At 42.2% G+C, this 20,346-nt stretch overlaps 1 protein-coding gene across 1 annotated transcript in view; it reads right to left on the bottom strand.

Moving 5' to 3' along the window:
* The window catches only part of LOC136877344 (saccharopine dehydrogenase-like oxidoreductase), a 191,276-nt gene extending 172,330 nt beyond the window's left edge, over positions 1 to 18,946 (bottom strand). Inside the window, exon 1 of the mRNA XM_067151304.2 lies at positions 18,872 to 18,946. The gene's annotated coding sequence lies outside the window, so the exon portion shown is untranslated. The remainder of the gene's footprint in view (positions 1 to 18,871) is intronic.
* Positions 18,947 to 20,346: the final 1,400 nt, after the last annotated feature.

Genomic DNA, 20,346 nt, shown 5'->3' with positions numbered 1-20,346 from the left:
TAACAGCCTCTTTGGCACCCTTATCAGCTAACTAATTTCCCACTACACCCATGCGACTTGGGAGCCACATAAATGTGATTCTGGTGCCAGCATCCCAATACCCGGCCAGCATGTCCTGGATCCGCTGCATCAGATTATTTAAAGATAAAAATTTCATTGTTCCGTATTGAAATTATTGATGTTAAAAATTAAATAACTGGAGGTTCAACCTGTTCAATACTCAAAAGAAAGAAACGTAGCAATCACATTTCTATTTAAATGGGACCGGTTTCGACCTTAGTCTAGGTCATCATCAGCCATAAAAAACATGTAAAATGTTTAAGAATGTTGGAGGTCAGTGATGTCGTGTCTTTGTGCCTAACAGTGAAAAACTGACCTCCAACATTCTTAAACATTTTACATGTTTTTTATGGCTGATGATGACCTAGACTAAGGTCGAAACCGGTCCCATTTAAATAGAAATGTGATTGCTACGTTTCTTTCTTTTGAGTATTGAACAGGTTGAACCTCCAGTTATTTAATTTTTAGCATCAGATTATGCCAAGGAAAACATGTATCAATAGATTGTAGCGAGTTCAACGAGTCCGCACACAGCAGACAGTGCTGGCGCTCATTGGACAGCACATAACGCAGAGTTTCAAAGGTGGCATAGAGCTCCGCTGTGTACACACTACAGGCTTCTGGTAGAGGAAAAAGAAACCTGTCATTGTCGACAACGAACGCACCGCCTACTTTTGCTTCTGTCCTCGATCCATCCATGTAAACAACTATTGTATCTGGATACCGGCCAACAATGGACAGGAAGAGTCTCTGATAAATGGAGGGGTCCATGTTCTCCTTTGGGCCGGTGTGCAGATCCAGGATTACTTCGGGTCGTCATATCATCCACGGAGGTACCCTACATGATCATCTGACAAGACAAGGAACCGAAGGTACATCAAACCATCTGTGACTGCTATCCAAGCGCATTTCAACCAGCCATGTGGCTTGAGGATAATCAGCGTACAGCGGACAGTTTCCATTGAGGAATACGCAGGTATAGCTAGGGTAAAAAGGCATCTGTCGCAAGTTTGCAGCACAGGAAAGAAGCATTTGCTGGCACCTCAGGTATAAAGGCAGCACATCGGATTCAGCAAGCAGGCTAGCAATGGGGTTTGTACGAAAAGCTCCCGTTGCCAACCTAACTCTGCTGTGGTGGATACTATTCAGTTTCACAAGGACCCTTTCCTTTGCTGATCCATATGCTGCACTGCCATAGTCTAATCTAGATAAAATATGTGCCCTTTAAAATCTTAGGAGCACCGTGCAATCTGCCCCCTCCCCCAAGTATTGCCGCTAAGAAACTTGAAAATATTCAGCTTCCTTGTGCATTTCGTTTTTAACTGCCACACATGTGGCTCCCTTTTGCTATCGAAAAGGAGCCCAAGGAATTGATAGGTGTCAACTACAGGAAGAGCAACATCCCCTTTCCATTTTCCTGAACGTGGTATTGTGAATATGCCCTCCCCACTACGACATGGAATAGATGGAGGGATAAAAAATTTGCAATAAAAACTGGCAAGTTACCTCGCAAACTCCATTGGTGCAGGACTGAAAGGATGCCGTATTACCTTGTGGTGTCATAGGCCTTTTCTAAGTCAAAGAAAACAGCCACTAAAAGCTGTTTTCAGAGAAAAGCGTCCTGGATAGAACTCTCCAAACATACCAAGTGGTCAGTGGTCGAGCGAGCGGCTCGAAAACCACATTAGTACTTGGACAAAAGTCCTCTTTTCTCCAGGCACCACACTAGTCTGCAATTCACCATCCTCTCAAAAACCTTACACAAACAGTTAGTAAGACAAATAGGTCTGTAGTTTCCTGCATACTTAGGATTTTTATCAGGCTTGAGGACAGGAATTACTATTCCCTCCCATCACTGTGATGGAAACTCATCCTCTATCCAGATTCAGTTGAACACACGAAGGAGATATAAGAGACTATCCTCACTAAGATGTTTCAACATATGGTTATGGACATTATCTGGTCCAAGAGCCGCGTCCTCGCAAAACACCATGGCACTGAGGAGTTTCCACGTTGTAAAGGGCACGTTATAGTCCTCTGAAGCTTGAGTGGCAAAACTGAGGTGATGACGTTCTGCCTCCCACTTCAGAGCTAGGAAATCACAATGGTAATTCCCGGAATCAGACACATCCATGAGATGACTGGCTAGATGATTAGAAACAGTGGGTGAATCAGTAACAATACTGCCTGCAATGGAAATTCCTGGTACTGAAAATGACCTTGTATACCATAAATACTTCAAAATTTAGACCACACTTGAGATGACGGTGTATGTGACGTCAAGACGTCACATATCTCTCCCATGAAGCTTTCTTACTCTGTATAATAAGAACTCACACCTTAGCATGGAGTTTTTTAATGTTACCAAGTTGGCCAGAGTAAGCTGCCTAGGATACCATTTATGAGCACGGCGTCGTTCCCTTATACAGTAGCTGCTGCAATTTTGTAGTTCAACCAAGGAATGAGATTTTGTCGAGGAGTCCCTCAAACGGATGGAATGGACTCAGCAGCAACAAGAATAACTTACGTGATATAAGTTATATCATCGTCTACGCTCTGGATATTCGCATCATTTAAGACAGCTAATGATGTAAACTTTGGCCAATCTGCAAGTTTAAGAAACCATTGGGGAGGAACCTTGATGGATTTCTGTTTCAACAAAGACTAATAGGGAAATGGCCAATGTCATAGAGGTCATCGTGTGTATTCTGCTGGACTAGGGGAATGAGCACTCGGCTGCATAGACTAACGTCTATGCACGAATAAGTGCCATGTGCTGTGCTAAAATGCGTTGGTTCCTCTGAATTCAAAATGCATAAATCCAGCTCTCTTATTAATCTTTTGAACTCCCTTCCTCTGGGGCAAGGCATTGTAGAGCCCCTTAAACGGTAATGGGCATCAAAATCTCCCAACAACAAGAATGAAGGTGGAAGCTGATCTTAAGATTAATAACGCCATTTATATTAAGAGACTGACCTGGTGGAAAATAAACATTACAAACTGTTGCTATGACAGACAACGGAACTCTTACCGCAACCGCCTCCAGTGGGGTTCTTCGTGGAACCTCTTCACTGTAGGTATCAGAATGAACAAAAATACCAACGCCACCAGAAGTCTGGTTGGCATAATCTCGTTCTGTCGATTATAGCCTGAAATTTCTGAAGACCGTATGGTGACCTGGTCTGAGATTTGTTTCTTGAATACAGACTATACTTGGCACGAACTGTCTAATTAGCTATAAGAAATAAATTGACAAGACCTTTTGAATACAATATATCAAGTAAGTGATATTACATCAGTCTTGTAGATGAAAGCTCGATGTCCACCCTGTCATCAACAAACGAGGGGAGTGACGCCCAGAACTTCGACGTATTTTGGTGGTGGGATTTCTTCCTACGAGGGGAGCGCTTAGGTTTTGGAGCAGGCGTACCTGCTGACACTGATTCATACCCTCCAGTTGGAGCCCTGGAGCTTTTACTCTTTGCAACTTTGCTCACAGAAGCCTTGGGCACAGCGATCTTCACTGGTATTGAGGATGTAAACGATGAACCGGGCAGACTCTGTGCCATGACGCTACAGTCTAGAGTCTTGGCAGGTGTGGTTGTAGAATTGAACTTACGGCATGCTTCCTGATAGGAAAGACTCTCCAGGATCTTTATTTCCTGGATCTTCTTCTCGTTCAGATATTAGGGACAGTTCTGATTTTGAGGAGAATGGAGACCGGCACAGTTAATGCACCTGGAAGGAGTTGTGCACTCTTCTGCGCCATAAGCTCCTCTTCCAAATGTACCAAATTCAGACTGATTCGAGCAACAAGATACCATTAGCCTGAATCTCTCTCATTGATAGCAGCGCATGGGGGGCAGGATGTATGGCCTCACATTGCAGCGATAGGTTGTTGACTTCTTCTGGTAACATTGACAATTGAAGGAGACAATGAACACACCTGTGGCAACGTCTTTGCCATTGACTTTACGCTTAATGCGCTGGACATGTGCACGCAATGGTGTTTCATGTCTTCCATCAACTCATCGTCAGTGTTCAAGATGCCGTGAAAGATAACTCCACAAACCAGATTAAAGATTTTGTGCTCCTCCACTTTGACAGGGATATCGCCAAAGCAGTCACACTTGAGCAACCGATCAGCTTGCAAAGCAGTGTGCATCCTTAGCAACAAACTACCGTTGCACCTTTTTTTTCCAGATCCTACAGTTCGCCAGACACCTTCTATGTGTCTACAGAACAAAATAGACTTTACAAGCTTGAAATCATTCCCATCAGTTCTGGTAGTAACCAGGAACATAGGGAAACTGGATCCCATACCTTCACACTGCGCATGTTTCCAGGGGGTGGAACCCCTCAGTGAATCAAAAGTTAAAGACTTCGGTGGCTTTGGCAGGCTGAAGCCATTTCGAAGTCATGCACAAAATCCTCCTCCCCGAATACCACCAACTCCGATCATGGACCTCTGTAGCTGAACCAAGCAGTCAAGGCAATACCCACCTGGTCATAGCAGGTATTGCTCGGTGTCTGATGTTGGACGATGACTAATACGGGATAACTGAGGCATTGAGCACTAGGCCTAAGACTCCCTTCCTCCAATCACCCGCAATAGCATGTATACCATAGTGTGTACAGAGTAATAAATATAGATTAAAAAAACAATAATATGTCCTTTTGGCATTTGGCTGTGTGGGGACCTGTGTTATCAGCTGGATATTACTGCGCGGGTACATGGCACTCCCACTCGACATGATTTTTGGGAATACTATAGGGATTTTGAATGTAACTGCACACGAAAAAGGCCCATCTCTGAGCGGCAAGAATTTTGAATCTGTCTACAACTGACCCTCAAAAAAATTAAAAAAATAAAGAGGGGACCGATGACCATGACAGTTTTTGTCGTCTTCTATCACAGACAGGGATTATTTGTGGATGTATTCAACCCCTCCCATCCACAGGGGGTTCAACACACTATCACATTATACCAAAACCACAGTCCATTTCTGTTCCTAGGTCGCCCCTTTTAGTCACCTCTTATGACAGGCAGGGGATACCATGGGTGTATTCGTCTGCGCCCCGCACCCACAGGGGGTTGGTACAACAGAGAAGCAAGGCCTTCTTCACTCTTCACGAGAGTCTGAGTCATCAGAAGAACTGTCATCGGAACTATCTTCTGTCAGACGCATCACAATTGGTTCAATGGCCACATCATGAACACATATCTTATAAGGCTTCTACATGTCGGTCACATTTCATTCAGTCCTCTGTAGTCGCTCTCTCAATGTCATCATGCAGATGTTGAGAAACTGCTGCTATTTTAAAAGTTTTGTTGCGATCAGCCAAATCATTTTCCTGCTGTGATTTTGGTTCACAAATGTTTCATCTAAATAAAATATAGGTAAATTGCAAGTGGCTGCATGGTTTAGGCCACGCAGCTGTCAGCTTACATTCGGGAGATAGTGAATTCGAACCCCACTGTCAGCAGCCTTGAAGATGGGTTTTCTGCGGTTTCCCACTTTCACACCAGACAACTGCTGGGGCTGTACCTTAATCAAGACCACAGATGTTTCTTTCCTACTCCTAGCCCTTTCCTATTGCATCGTCGCCATAGGACCTACCTGTGTCAGTGCGACATAAAACATATTATAAGCATTATATAGGTCTACCAAGAGCATCATTCTTCACAGCATTCATTTTATGACAGAATATTGCACATGCCCACATTATATTTCTTTCAATCCAAAACCTTCGTATGTCATTGCACTAAAACCCACACTTCTTAAGAAATGTGACGTGGAGATCTTTGAACCCTGGAAGTTAATTTTTTCAACAAAATAGAGTCTGACCTCGGCTGTTGGATATTCTCCATTATCATAAAAACTGAAGATAGATTTACGCACTGCTTCCTTATCAAAATCACCTAATCAGATTACTTTCTTTTCTCTTTTAAATTGCTTCCACAGCACATTAAGGTGGGGCTTGTTTCCTTCAGCACTATCTATAGCCCTTTTAATGTTCTGAACAGTTAATATACCTACAGTACTCCACATGCATCTTCAGTCAGTTTTTGAACTTGCTTGAAATTTACAGTATTTAAAATATCTTGATTATCAGCCAAAGTTTGAAAAAATCTGTATGCATGTGTAATAATACATTTTACACTGTTCATTGAAGTAATTTCTTGCAGAGTCCTTTTCCTGGCCTTCTCAGTGGTTGCATATGAGGAACATCCTCATTATTAGTGTCAGAATTACACATAGTGGAAAACAACCGTAATAAGATCACTGCTGTCAAACAACTGCACATTTTGGCATCTAGATAAAGTAGGAGACTGAAGGTGTGGTGGAATAGTGTGGGAACATCGCCGGACGAGGGCTGTAAGGCAGAGCGGTGAGTCGGTTGACCTTCAGGCCTGCAATGATGTGTCCCGAACCATAGTAATGATATGAAAATGTAAACACTAAACAGAAAAGTGAAACAGTGTTTATATACACAGTCACAACTGCTAGTATCCACAGTAACCAGCTAGACATGCTGGCAGTGACTCAGTCATGTGCAGATAGGCCTCCACAGGTATCAGGTTCCCAAATACACTAACTTCATGCCATGCTGTCTGCAGGGCATCCCATAACTGTTAAAGAGTGTGTGGCAGAGGAGACAGATGGTGAACACGACAATCAAGCTGGTCTACCAGATGTTGAATTGGGTTGAGATTGGGGTCCTTTGAGGGGATCATGGAAGAACTTTGATGACTTGATCGTGTTCTTAAAGCCATGTCCCAATATTTCTAGATGTGTGGCAAGGCTCATTATCGTGCTGGGAGACTCCATCCTCATGAGGAAAGACAATCATCACGTGCGGTGAACGTGATCACCAAGGATGGATTCATAACCTACTAGATCAAAAGTGCCTTCCACTAAGACGACATGACCTAGAGAATAACCAACAACATTCCCCAGAACATAACACTGCCCCCACCACCTTGTGTTCATCCAGCAAAGGTTGCAGGGTATTGGCTTGCTGGCATTTCTTGCCGGACACACTGATGTCCATCCGTTCTATGCAGCTGAAAATATGACTCATAGGAGGAGGCTACCTGTCATCACAGGGTCGAACAAATGCCGGTTGCTTTTGCTGATGTACCAAAGTTAGCAAGGGTGCAGTTACCCTCAATTTAGTCCCATTCACAGAGGGATTTCCTGAACTGATACAGTAGAAATGTGACTGTATTCCCCCAGTTCATTTGGACAGTGAACTGTTCCACTGGAGCCTGTCGGTTGGCTTTCACACACCGTTATATTCAATGTTCACCTTGGACCTCAATGAATGTAAAGCTCTGCAGTTTCCAGAATGGTTATTCCCAATGGTGTCACTCACCCATTGATGATACACCTTTACCACAGAGCCCTGTGAACAGTTCACAAATGTTGCAGTTTCCAAAATGCCACCCCCTTGGCCCCAGTCAATGATCATCCCTTTTTTTGCAACTTGGTTAAATCGCTTCCAACGGACAACATTTCTTATCAAGAGATTACAAAAGCTCAATCCACCTGTTCAATACATTACATACAAACATTTAATAACAGTATGTTATGAACCATAATTGGGCCTTCTTCAGCTAAAACAACATATTAAAACTAGAAAGAATTACTCACTTATAACCAACACATTAAAATATTGGTCACTGGAAGAGTTGGCCGTGCGGATAGGGGCGCGCAGCTGTGAGCTTGCAACCAGGAGATAGTTGGTTCGAACCCCACTGTTGGCAGCCCTGTACCTTAATTAAAGCCGCGGCCACTTCCTTCCCACTCCTAGACCTTTCCTATCCCATCGTCGCGTGACGTATTTTTTTTTTTTTTAATGTCAAAAACTTCATTTTTAGTCCGTATTGAATCCAGATTTACATTAAGGAGTGAGGGTAATTATTTCCACCTATTCAATACTACAACAGTGTGACGTCATTAGTAGATCACATATTTATTAGATTTCAACACTGGGACCAGTTTCGGCATTTGTGTTCGCCATCATCAGCCAAAGGAAAATTGTTACAAGACTTTATACAAATTGAACCATAGTCTTCAATTATTTTGTAATTTGATGTTCACCACAAAACTTTTAATTGAAATTACTAGCATATTTCTTATGCGATATATTATAATTTGTTAACTCTGTACTTGGATATGAATAGTTAAAACGTTGTCAAGTCCTTACAGTTATTGCTAAATGCTGAACAAGCATCTACTTCAATTAAAATCAATCTCTTAAAACGTTTTTACAGCTGCTTAGACCTTAAGGGCATATGGTTTTTCTTGGCCAATTATACATTCTAATTACTAACATACATTAAAATAAATCTGCCACTGTCATATTTGGAACATTAAACATATTTTTACTTGTTATGGAGATTCATTGCAGTACAAGTCTTTGGTAAAAGCTATTTCTTAAAAATTACAGCTGCTTTTGACATTAGGAGTATTCAGTGTTTCTTGAGCAATTATAGAATTTGGTTATTGACATGCATTAAAATAAATTTGCCTGATGTTATTTAAAACATTAAACATTTTTATGTTCGGTACGGAGGTCCATTGTAGTAAAGGTCTTTAGTGAAAAACAGTTCCTCATAAAATGAATGTTAACGAACTATAAAAAGGGGTTCACTCTGTCTTGGTAGAATGCAAAGTTAAATGACAAAGGATACAATGCCGTTGAATAATATTAATGTGCATAATATTCTATGTTTTGATTGTAGTGTTCTTAATTGTGGACAGACTTGATAATAGTAGACTGGTGAACCGGATTTCTTGGAAACATTACGTTCAAAGGATTTGAGATTCTAAAAATATCTTGATCCAAGATGGACCTCAAGCACTAAGTTGTCAAGAGTAAAGCCAAAGAGGAACTGCCTTCCGAAATGGCAGACAACAGAGGCGAAGGTCGGTGATGGAAGGATAGGAAAGGTCTAGGATTGGGAAGGTAGCGGCTGCGGCCTTTATTAAGGTACAGCTGCAGCATTTGCCTGGTGTGAAAATCATCGAAAACCATTTACAGGGCTGCTGGCGGTGGGATTCGAACCCACTATCTGCCGAATGCAAGCTCACAGCTGAGCGACCCTAACCACACAGCCAATTCGCTTGGTGAAATGGCTATGTTAACTAGGCTAATGATATGCTGTAGCCCAAGGTTTGAAACTGGACGAAGCACTGTATGATCAGCATACCTAGTGATGATTTCTCCGTTCACTTTAATGCCAGCCATTTCATTCTCAATAGCTTCTTTGATTATCAGCTCTGAGTATATGTTGAAGGGAAAGAGAGACAGAACACACCCTTGGCATACACCTCTATGGATGCCAATTTCATCTGACAAGGATCCCTACACTCATAATTTTGCAGTCTGTAGCCAGCAGAGATTCTTCAGAAAACCTGTATCTTTACCATCAAGATCCAAGTTCACAAGAGCTTTTGGATGTATTCTACAAAACAGATGAATATGTCCCTCTGTTGATCTAAACAATTTTGTGCTAGCGTCTCAAGGGTAAAGCGTGCATCTCTTGCACCTATTCTATTCTTGAAACCGAACTGTTCTCTACCAACATATATTTCATATCTTCTGTAGATTCAGTTATGAATGACTTGGAGAATCTTCAGTATGAGACCTGTAAAAGTTGTCAGGCAGAAGTCATTACAGTGACAGGGGACTAGCCTTATAGGAGGGGGAATATATGTGGGCTCTATCCAATCATGTGGAATATTTCCCACTTCATAGATCATATTGAAAAGTTCACAAAAATGAACATATTCGACTTAATTTTCCTCAATTTCTTTCATTTTTCTTCCACTTTACACAAAGATAGTGCAGGGTAATTGTAGATATTTAGGAGTCACATTAGGGGGTGGTCAATTTCATTGGAGAAGACATATGTGAGATTTGGTCAAAAAGGCATTTACGTCAATGCACATGTCAATATAGATGTTAAAAGGTGCAAACAGGGGCATAAAAGAGATTAAATATTTAACCCTATGCCGTTCCTAATGTTCTAGAGCACTCTAGTTTAATGACTCGTCTGGTGTGTTGAACACTCCAAAGCGCTTGTAGCACACGCGGGCATTAAAAGTGTGTTGACGGAAATATTGAAGGGTCTTATGAAACCTCAGTGCATTTCCAAGACTCAACAAGCTCTCAGTCCCTTGATGACAGTCTTTCCTGTGTGTATTTCACAAGCAGACCTAGTTTATAAACATCATATTCCAGTTAGAGATTATGTTTGAGTTCTCATCATGTCATCTACTTATGGTGGAGAAGTGTTGCAAGGTTTGAAAGAATGCAAAATTGAGTACGTTAGATATTAGTGTAGACAGTAAAGTTTCTAAGAGGTTAGAACAATATTCTGATGAATGTAGTAGTGATAATGATTCCGAGAATCGTGAAAAACTTGAACAAATATTGTGTGAAGAGCAAGGGACAAGGCTACGGAGAAATGTTACTAGTAATATCACAATAATTCTTCTATGAACTGGAAATATGGGAAAACAATACTGGTTCAAATCATGATTTACCTTGCAGAAGTTAGGAATTTTTTTTATTTCTTTCAGAGCTTGTAATAAAGCAGACGAATATTCACGTGGAATATTTATGGAGAAAAACTGGCACGGTTGATATTACCTTGCTAAACATTACGCTGTTGACATAAGGGTGTATGTGAGTGTTCTAATATACATGAGCTTGGTTGTTTTACCTGAAATTGAAATTACTTCCTAGGAAACTTTTACACGTGCCCATTAGTACGGCAAATAATCACAATGAAATCGACTTTACATTTTTACAATGTAACTGTTTAGGAAACTTGGGCAATATTTAGATTCGGGTAAGTACCACAAAAAAACAAAAAAACAAAAATTATGAACTGAACATTTCGAAATGAAATGCAAAAGAAATTACATTCCTATCTTAATTTGTTTGAGTTCTATGATAATTTATTGAAAGGGAGACATTTATGCTGCTGCATCTATTGGGATTTAAATGCCCCTGCCAGAAAACACTGTAATTCTGGCCAGGCAGCCACCCTTAAATGGGGAACAGCAAAGGGTTAACACCTATAAGACTTTGACTGGAGTATGCTTCAGATATGTGGTATCCAAGAGAAGCAGCTGGGTATACATTTAGCAATTTGTTTTACGTCGCACCGACACAGATAGGTCTTTTGGCGACGATGGGAGAGGAAAGGCCTAGGAAGTGGAAGGAAGCGGCCGTGGCCTTATTCAAAATACAGCCCCGGCATTTGCCTGGTGTGAAAATGGGAAACCACGGAAAACCATCTTCAGGGCCGCCAACAGTGGGGCTCGAACCCACTATCTCCCGATTACTGGATACTGGCCGCACTTAAGCAACTGCAGCTATCAAGCTCGGTAGCTGGGTATACAATGAGGTACCACAGGACTAGCAGTATCAATAATATGCTAAAGAAACTTGTTAGGGAAAGTTTACTGGAAAAGAGGTCAATAGGAAGAATGGGGGAAGGAGTATGTTCTTGGCATATACAGCAGAAAGTGTTTCGGAGTAGCCTATAACGGAAGGAGATTAAAACCTGAAGCGGTCTGCAAAGTTAGACTAAATCACGAGTTTTAAAAAATTATGTCAAATAAATGCACAATAACTGGGAGAGATATTAATTTATGGAAAGGAAAGAAAGAGAATGGAATATCTTAAAGGACATCTTCAATTCTTTCCCAAAAGATGTGCAGTTTGTTCACAGGTAGAATGAAGTCATGTCAGGAGGAAGTAAGAGCTCAACAAAAAACAATATTCTGAGTAGTAGGCTATACGTAAATATGCATATATTGTTGTTTTGCATTTATGAGTTTGCTACTGGGGAAAATACACCATTTACAAAATAAAATGTTCTGATTCTGATTAAAGCCGACCACATCGATAAAAGCAAAACTGCTCAAGGGCGAACAGATTATCAAAGGTGTCATGAAAACATTGTGAACTCAAACGCAATGGGCTTCGCCAACATCAACAGAAAACAGCGGAGGCATGGAATGAAGGAGTAAGAAGCCAAATCGTCCGACATTTTGTACGTTCGAACATTGCATAGGTAATAACTTACACAATCATGCCAAGGGCAATCCACTAACGGCAACCCAATCATTTCCATGCTCATTTCATTTACTTGCAAAATCGCATCAAACATATTGTGTATTTACAGAAATGCACATTCCATAGTTTCAAGATTGTATAGTTCAGTGCAGTAACATCGTATGAACAGTAACAAATAAATTCCATCATTTAAAAAGCAAGTATTTACATATTTGAAAAGTGACTAAGGCAAGGGAATGTATCCTTCACATCAGAGTCGAAGTGCATAGGCCTAATTTAAGAAGGAACATCGGTAAATGTCAAGGATGATACGCATCCGGCAATTGAATAATGTCCATTAAATCACTTTCAGAACAGTTTATTGATAAAACAGAGAAGAAACTTAAATGAACAGAGCTTATACTCAACAACTGCAACAATATTCAGCACTACTGGGCTGAATACCTAGTTCACACAGTAGATCAACAGTAGATTGCTGGCCATCAGAGATGAAATTGGGGGGTTCGATCATGGCTCAGTCAAGTGGTATTTGAAGGGGCTCAAGTTGGTGGATCGGTATGGAGTAGACCACACAGGTAGCAACTCAACATCAAGTTAGACGGCAGGAAATAACCTGACACCCTAAGGGAGCCAACGGCTTCGGGTGGACGAGCTCTCTTAGGATAGTGATCGACCCTCAATGGAAGAAATGCCATTTATTTCCATCAGGCAGCGTTGTTCTCTAGGTTAGGAGCGGCTGCGAAAGGGGTCCAAGAGGTTGCCGGGATAAGCCACCAAATCAGTCCTAGACTGACACAGGCCACTCTCTTGGCTTTAGGATGAGAAATCGTCCCTAAAGGCGGCTGAACTGGATAGACCAGTGAACGGCATAAAATCAGGCAGGCAAAGGGGAAACACCTGATTATCTCATCCCCATGTATGCATCTCATGAAAGGAAGCAATAATGAATTGATGTTGCTGAGCGCTCCGGCTGACAACCAACGCTGTTCCAAGTTCAGGTCGGGCATAGAGAAATGGGCTACAAAGGGCACTAGAAAAGTTTTGCAATGTGAGTGAACACTATAGTCTTTTTCAAAATAATTTCCACCACACTCAATACACTTCTCTATACGTCAAAACCAGTCACTGAACCAACTCTGCCACTTATCACAGTTAGCCTACATTTTAACTCTCTTGATCCCATGCTGCCAGTAGCTCTTCGTCAGATGCAAAACGCCGCCCTTTCACCTTCACTTCTGGGAAGAGTATGGAGTCACATGGGGCAAGATCAGGACTGTATGGAGGGTGATCAAGCACAGTCAACCCTGATCTGGCAAGAAAATCCATTGTTGCATTAGCACGATGCGCTGGAGCATTGTCGTGACGCAAGAGGCCAAGTGTTGAGCCGTGACCTTGGACGGAGCTGCTTGAGAGCCTGGATGACCTGAGGCAAGTCTCACTGTACCACTTCGCAGTAACTGTCCTTTGTGTTTCTAGCACAACCCAAGTCGGGATGCCCCATTTAGTGAAGAATACTGCAATCATCCTCTTCTTCACTAAACATGACTTTCGCACAGTCACAGGAGTACCCTCATCTTCAAACAGTCACACCTTGTTCTGGGATTTTGTTGGGACATTGTAATAATAAAGCCAAGTTTCGTCACCTGTAACGATGCTATTGACATTACACAAAGTCCCATTTTCAAACTGTTTTAGCCTTTTTCGGCACCATTTCACTCGATGTGCCCTTAGTTCCTCTGAAAGTGAATGGGGCATCCAAAGGGAGCAAAACTTTCTAACATTGAGATGGTTATGTAGAACTGAATGAATAGCTGGTGAAGGGATGTGGAAGGTCTCTTCTACCTGCCTCTCTTGTTGCAACATTTTCCTCACAGCTTCAATGTTTTCCTAGGGTCACTGATCGAAACGGTCGCCCAGAACGAGGATCGTCTTCAATCCCCAAAATTTCCCCTCTGGAACTCTTTGTACCAGCAGAAAATTGTTGTCCAATGTGGACAGTCTTTCCCCAGCACAGGAGTCATTTCCTCCAGGCACTGGTCAACCGTTAATCCACGAGCAAAATTGTAGCAGATAATTGCACGATATTCACCTTTAGACTACACTGACATCTTAACTTGCTTTCAATCCTACTGTCTTCTAGACGGGTTTTCACCCCTCTTTTCATCCCTCACCATAACAGGGATGTCCAGCCAACCGTTTTTGCGTATTGGAAACCTTTCTTAGTGGCCTTTGTACCGGGCAAGTTATTGTAGGCGACCAGGCACAACATGCGAAATATGAGACTGGAAGGGTAAGGTAAGGGTATATTCTGCCTGAAGGCAGGTCCGAACCTCCGCAGAGGTGTGCCTGAGCCGGAGTTTACGTACGGTAGGGTGGTCAGTTCCTTTCCGCTGCTCCATTCCCTTACCCCCACCAACGGCACGTGGCAACCAATCCAAATCTTGACCATGCCTGGAGACATGATATTTTCGCATTAACGATAAATGCGACAAAAAATATGTTGAAGCGATTTCGAAATATCTTAACGAATCATATGATTCTGGTTAAGAAACTAGTGATTTTGTTTTCATGAATTACAGTGAATTAAGGCAACCAGGCCAATTTAAAATTAAATTTACTTATTTTGTGATAAGTGCAAAAATACAGCGATATTCATGGAAAATAATGTTGAAATTTTATTCCAATATCACGTAAGTGAAGGCAAACAGAAGACAGAATAAGGATTTCTCATTTTGACAGAAGTATCTCTTCGTGTTAATATTCCATAAAATCTCTTAATGATATGGTCATATATGGTGAAAGCTATGGCCTTGTAGGGTGAAAGGGTAACTTGTTATGGAATCTTCATTAGGGCTATTTTATAGTTCTAATCAAGATTACATAAGGAATAATGAATGATTATCAACATTGCTTCTCTTTATTTATCTCGCATAAATAACTCACAAATTTCACTAATTAAACTTTTTACGAATAACTTTAGGGAAGTATTAAAGCAAAATTAAAGCGATGGGGTCAGCCCTACTTCACGAAATAACGCGAAACATTGCTTCCTTTTCGCGAAATTGAACATAAATTAATGCGAAAAAATCATGCCTCTAAACATGCCCAATGTTCCTTAACTTCAGAGATCTAACGGGACCGGGTGTTTCAACACAGCTACGGCCATTGGCTGCGACTGGAAGGAGAGAGAAATTTCAAGCCCGAGAAAAGATCAATATAGCGACCTGAAGGGAGAGGCCTACTACAGATGAAAAAACTCCACACCGTGGAGCGAGATCTAATGAGGGAGAATATCAACATAGCTGAGACACACTCGAAGAAACAGGGACACTTCACCACATACAACCATATGGTGTATATCTCAGGAGGGCAGAACACAGGCAGGAATGGAGTTGCGATCTTGGTGAATAACAAGCTGGTGTAGAAACCCGTCTACATCCTATGGGACTTCAATGCGAAAGTAGGCTGCACTAAGAATGAGCCTCATCTTCGAGATGATGTAGGTCAATTTGGACTTGGAGATCGCCTGCTGCAGTTTGCCATGGATCATAATCTGGCGATTGCAAACATGCTGTTCCAACACCACCCACGCCGACTCTCGACTTGGACTAGTCCTAACAAAAAGCATGAAAACCAGGTCAACTTTGTGCCGGTGAGGAGAAGGTGGAGAACATGTCAATAACACCAATGACAAACTGGGGGGAACAGACTGTGGCCCGGATCACAAACTTCTCATTGCTATCTGCAAGCTCAAACTCCACACCATCAGGAGGACGAAGCGGACAGAAAGGATCTGTGTCTCGAAACCAGCACAGCTCTAACTACATCTCTCCAAAGCGCAGCAATACCTCACGTGACTGAAGACACCAACAAGTCGTGGAAACAGGTCAAAAGCTGGATACAGGAGGCAGCTAAGAAATGTGAACAGATTCCAGTCACGAAGAAAAAGCACTGGATGACGAATAACACACCAACACTGGTTGAAGAAAGAAGAATGTTCAGGTCTGAATGAGGAACCCATGAAAACAACAAAGCCAGGCTGAGGGAGCTGAACAGAAGAATTAAGGCAGGGTCCGAGAGAAACAAGAATACCCACCCCAGAAACATCTGTCAAGAACTGGAACACCATGCTGACCAACATGAATCCAGGCAGCTCTACAGAAAAGTGAAGTACTTGTCCAGGGAGTTCAAGGTGTCAACCCAAGTTATCTTTAATACAAATGGAGAAAAGAAACAGATTCGGAAAGCATAGCCAAAGTATGTAGGTGTTACAGTGAGACACATCAGGATGATACAGCATGAGCCACAAGAAATCAAAATACTCCAGCAGAAGAGGGAGAGCCAGCAATCATGAGATCAGAGGTGAAAAATTCAATATGACATTTTCGGTGTAACAAGTCGCCTGGACTGGACGGCATCACAGCAGAAACCCCCAAAGCAATGGGAGAAGCTGGAGTAGACGTGTTGTTGGACCTGTGCAAGGAGATCTGTGAGACGGGTAAGTGGCCAGACAAATGATGCCAGTCAATCTTCACCCCCATCTACAAGAAGGGAGCACCCACCAACTGCAACAACTACCTCACTGTGGCCTTGATACAGTACGCCAGCAAGGTCCTCCTCCACAGTCAACGAGCGGCTCAAGAATTTACTGCTACCACAGATCACATAGGAACAGTGAAGCTTTGTCCCAGGAAAGGGCACAAGAGAACAAATCTTGAATATACGTAAGCTTATCGAAAAAGATTTCAACATCGCAATGTTTCTGTGCTTCGTTGACTTCAAGAAAGCCTTCGACAAAGCAAGATCGAATACACTCTGGGATATACTTCGGGACATGAGACATGAGAACTCCAGAACACCTTGTCAAACTAGTCAAGACACTTTACAGTGACAACAGGTCACACATCTGCATCAACGATGCACTCTCAGGAACATTCAAGACGGACGCTGCTGTCAAAGGAAGGTGCATCCTATCGCCTCTGCTCTATAACATCTACTCAGAGCACATTATGAGGAAGGTGCGAGAAGACTGAGAAGGAGGCATTCGAGTTGGAGGAAAGGTGGTGGTGATTATTGTTTTAAGAGGAAGTACAACTATCCAACCATTCTCTACGTAACACTAATCAGAGAGAAAAAAGTGGATGGAATGCGACACTTAGAAAAATGAAGGTATTGGCCAAAGAAAGGCAAGGGCCAAGAAGGACGTGAAAATTAAAGACTCCCTAGGCCTCACAACCTAATACCGTCGGGATCGGAAAAGAAAAGAGTTGATCAAGGGAGGTCAAATAGGACAGATGAAAGCGAGGAGCCTGACAAGTAAGTGGAAGCAGTGCAAGGACTCTGCTAAAAGCCTTGTGGTCACCAACTCACGCTCCAAAGTTCGGAGCACCACCTTTCAGTTGCCTCTTACAACATGCAGGGGGCACCACAGGTGTTAATTATATCGCCCCCACCCCTACGAGGGAAGACTATCAACAACTTGAGTATGCAGACGACACCCTCATCATAGCATTGAGTGCCAGGGAGATGGAGATTAACATGGACTGGATCACATAAGCCAGCAGGGAATGTGGAATGGAGATCAACATTGGCAAGACTAAGGTCATGATCGTGGACTGGGCAAACAACTTGTCACACCTGAGACAAATAGGAGACTTTGAGGTAGTGAGCTGATTAGTTTAACTCGGTGCCCTGATAACAAACAACAGGGGCTGCTCGGATGAGATTAGGTGACATTGCAATGCAATGCAATGTGATGGTGAAGATGACTAAGATCTGGAAAGACAGCCATCACTAACACAACCAAACTCAGGCTGGCAAATACAGAGTTTTCCCCCTTGCCTCATACGGAACTGAAACCTGGAAAATTCATAAAGCTGACTGGAAGAAGATTGAAGTGCTAGAAAATCACCGAGTTCTAAGAGTATCCTGGACTGAGCACCAGATGAATGCTTCTGTCTTAGAAGAGCTCAAGATCAAGGACAGACTCATGAAGAAGATTGAGTTGATCGGGAAGTGTCTACATCAAGCAACACATCTAGCGCAGGATAGGCCACAGGGGTTCACAATTTGGGAGCGTGCGTTGGCGACCACGGGACCATGAGCTGAGTCCTGGCATTGCTTCCACTTGTGTCAGGCTCACCTATCCTAGCTGACCTCCCTTGATCAAATCTTGTTCTTTTCCGGCCCCGACCGTTTTAGGTTTCCGAGGCCTAAGGAGTTTTTCATTTTCACGCCGTTTGTGGCCCTTGTCTTCCTTTGACCGATACCTTCAGTTTTCGAAGTGTCGGATCCTTTCCACATTTTCTCTCTAGTTAGTGATATAAGAGGATGGTTTCCTAGTTGTCCTTCCTCTTAAAACAATAATCACCACCACCACCTATCGCAGGATAGAAAACATGGCAAAAACTCTGCACCCGCACGACATGCCACCACACCCTTTGAAGGGTACATGGACAGGAGAGAAATCCAGCGGGACAAAATGATGGCACCTCGGCGTCTCCGAAAAGCCTAGTAGTAAGAGGGACGCAACACCAGTAGCATTACTGTAAAAAAATTCAGGATAAAACATCCAAGTACCGGTTCCGGTTGAAGACAAGCACCTTTTATATTCAAAAGAAACTCTATCCTGCGCTGTTTACATACATGAACCATAATTCCGTTATTACTATTGCAGACATAAAATACACATGTATCAAACGCTCACTACCTTAACCTCAACGATTCCCAGTCACCGACTCAGCACTTGAACTCAGTCGTCGCCCTCTGCCAACATCCAGTCAGCAAAAAACCAAAGCAAAGAACATAGCTCAGCAGACATGACAGGTTTCCAATAACTGCAAGGAGTAATAAGCAGAGAAGGTGACGTAAAAGAGGCAACACCATTAGACTTCATAGCAGGACCAACGACTTTCAATGGTGAACACACAGTAGTTAGAAGCATTCAGATAGTGAATGAACGCAACAAACTGTCAACATTATTATTATTATTATTATTTTTTTTTTTGCTATTTGTTTTACGTCGCACCGTCAAAGATATAGTAGGGCCTACGAGAATTGAAGTCTGACATTTAGCGCCACCAGCGCAAAAGTAACTCTTATACGAGTAGGCTACTCGGACTGACTCGGATAAGAAATCGTAAATGTAAACGATGACTCGTACGTACTCGTAGCTCGTATACGAATAGCAATCAAAGTAGAGAGGCTTCCGACTTGCATCCGAGTTAGACTGTTTTAAAAATGGTGGAGACCAAATACTGCAGGATGTCTCGTGAAAATCTGGAGGAGTTCATTAATTTATACTACAGAGCGGAGTGCCTGTGGAATGTTAAGTGTTCTCAATATCCGGACATCAATGCGAGAAATAAGGCCTATGAAGTTAAACATAACTACGGATCTAGTTAAAAAGAAAATCAACAAATTTTGGAATGAACAAGGAAATAGTTGAGGCTGATATACGCGTCAAGAATTCTAATGATTTGAAGCTATCTCCAGTAGCTAAAAATCTGAGTCACTCCCAATTGCAGCTGAGAATTGATACAACTTCTCATCTGAGTCTTTTCTTTGGGGATATGAGAGGCAACCTAGAAAAAATTAATTACTAATAATATGCCAGTATGTAGCATATCGGTACCGGTATTGTAAATGTCATTTCGTCCACTTACCAAAAGGTACAACATTTCAAATGTACTAAAATCCATCCTTAAGAAGTATCTATAACCATCTCCTCCCTCGTTTAATAAATCAACTAGTAAATGTTCCTGTATTCCAAAAATGGGTCTTTTCTTCAAGGATTCTTTAACCCAAAAGCTCCTGACTTTTTTTCGCTTCATTCTCTTGTCTTAAAACACAACAGCAAGATACCAGCCATAGCAAGACGTTTTCGTCTGCTTGCAGCCATATTGGAAACTGTACTCTTATACGAGTAAGCACCATAAATGTAAACGCGTTTCCTACTCGTATACGAGCGCTCGTATACGAGTTACTCGTAAATGTAAAGCCGGCTTCACGTTGCTCGAAAATGGTCTGTTGCTATGGCAACAATAACAGAGATGTCACATTCAAGAACGCTTTAGCCACGTAGGTTGGCTTGCTCTCAGTGGCTTTTGTGACATTATTGGGAGTAGTACTGTGTTAGCTGCGTTAGTTGTTGCTGGTTTATGTAATTATTGACATGTTTGTTTC

This window comes from Anabrus simplex, chromosome 7 (genome assembly GCF_040414725.1).
Source record: "Anabrus simplex isolate iqAnaSimp1 chromosome 7, ASM4041472v1, whole genome shotgun sequence".
Taxonomy (NCBI): Eukaryota; Metazoa; Arthropoda; class Insecta; order Orthoptera; family Tettigoniidae; genus Anabrus; species Anabrus simplex.
Note: the sequence above shows the minus strand (reverse complement) of the source record. Positions and strands in the feature narration are given on the sequence as shown.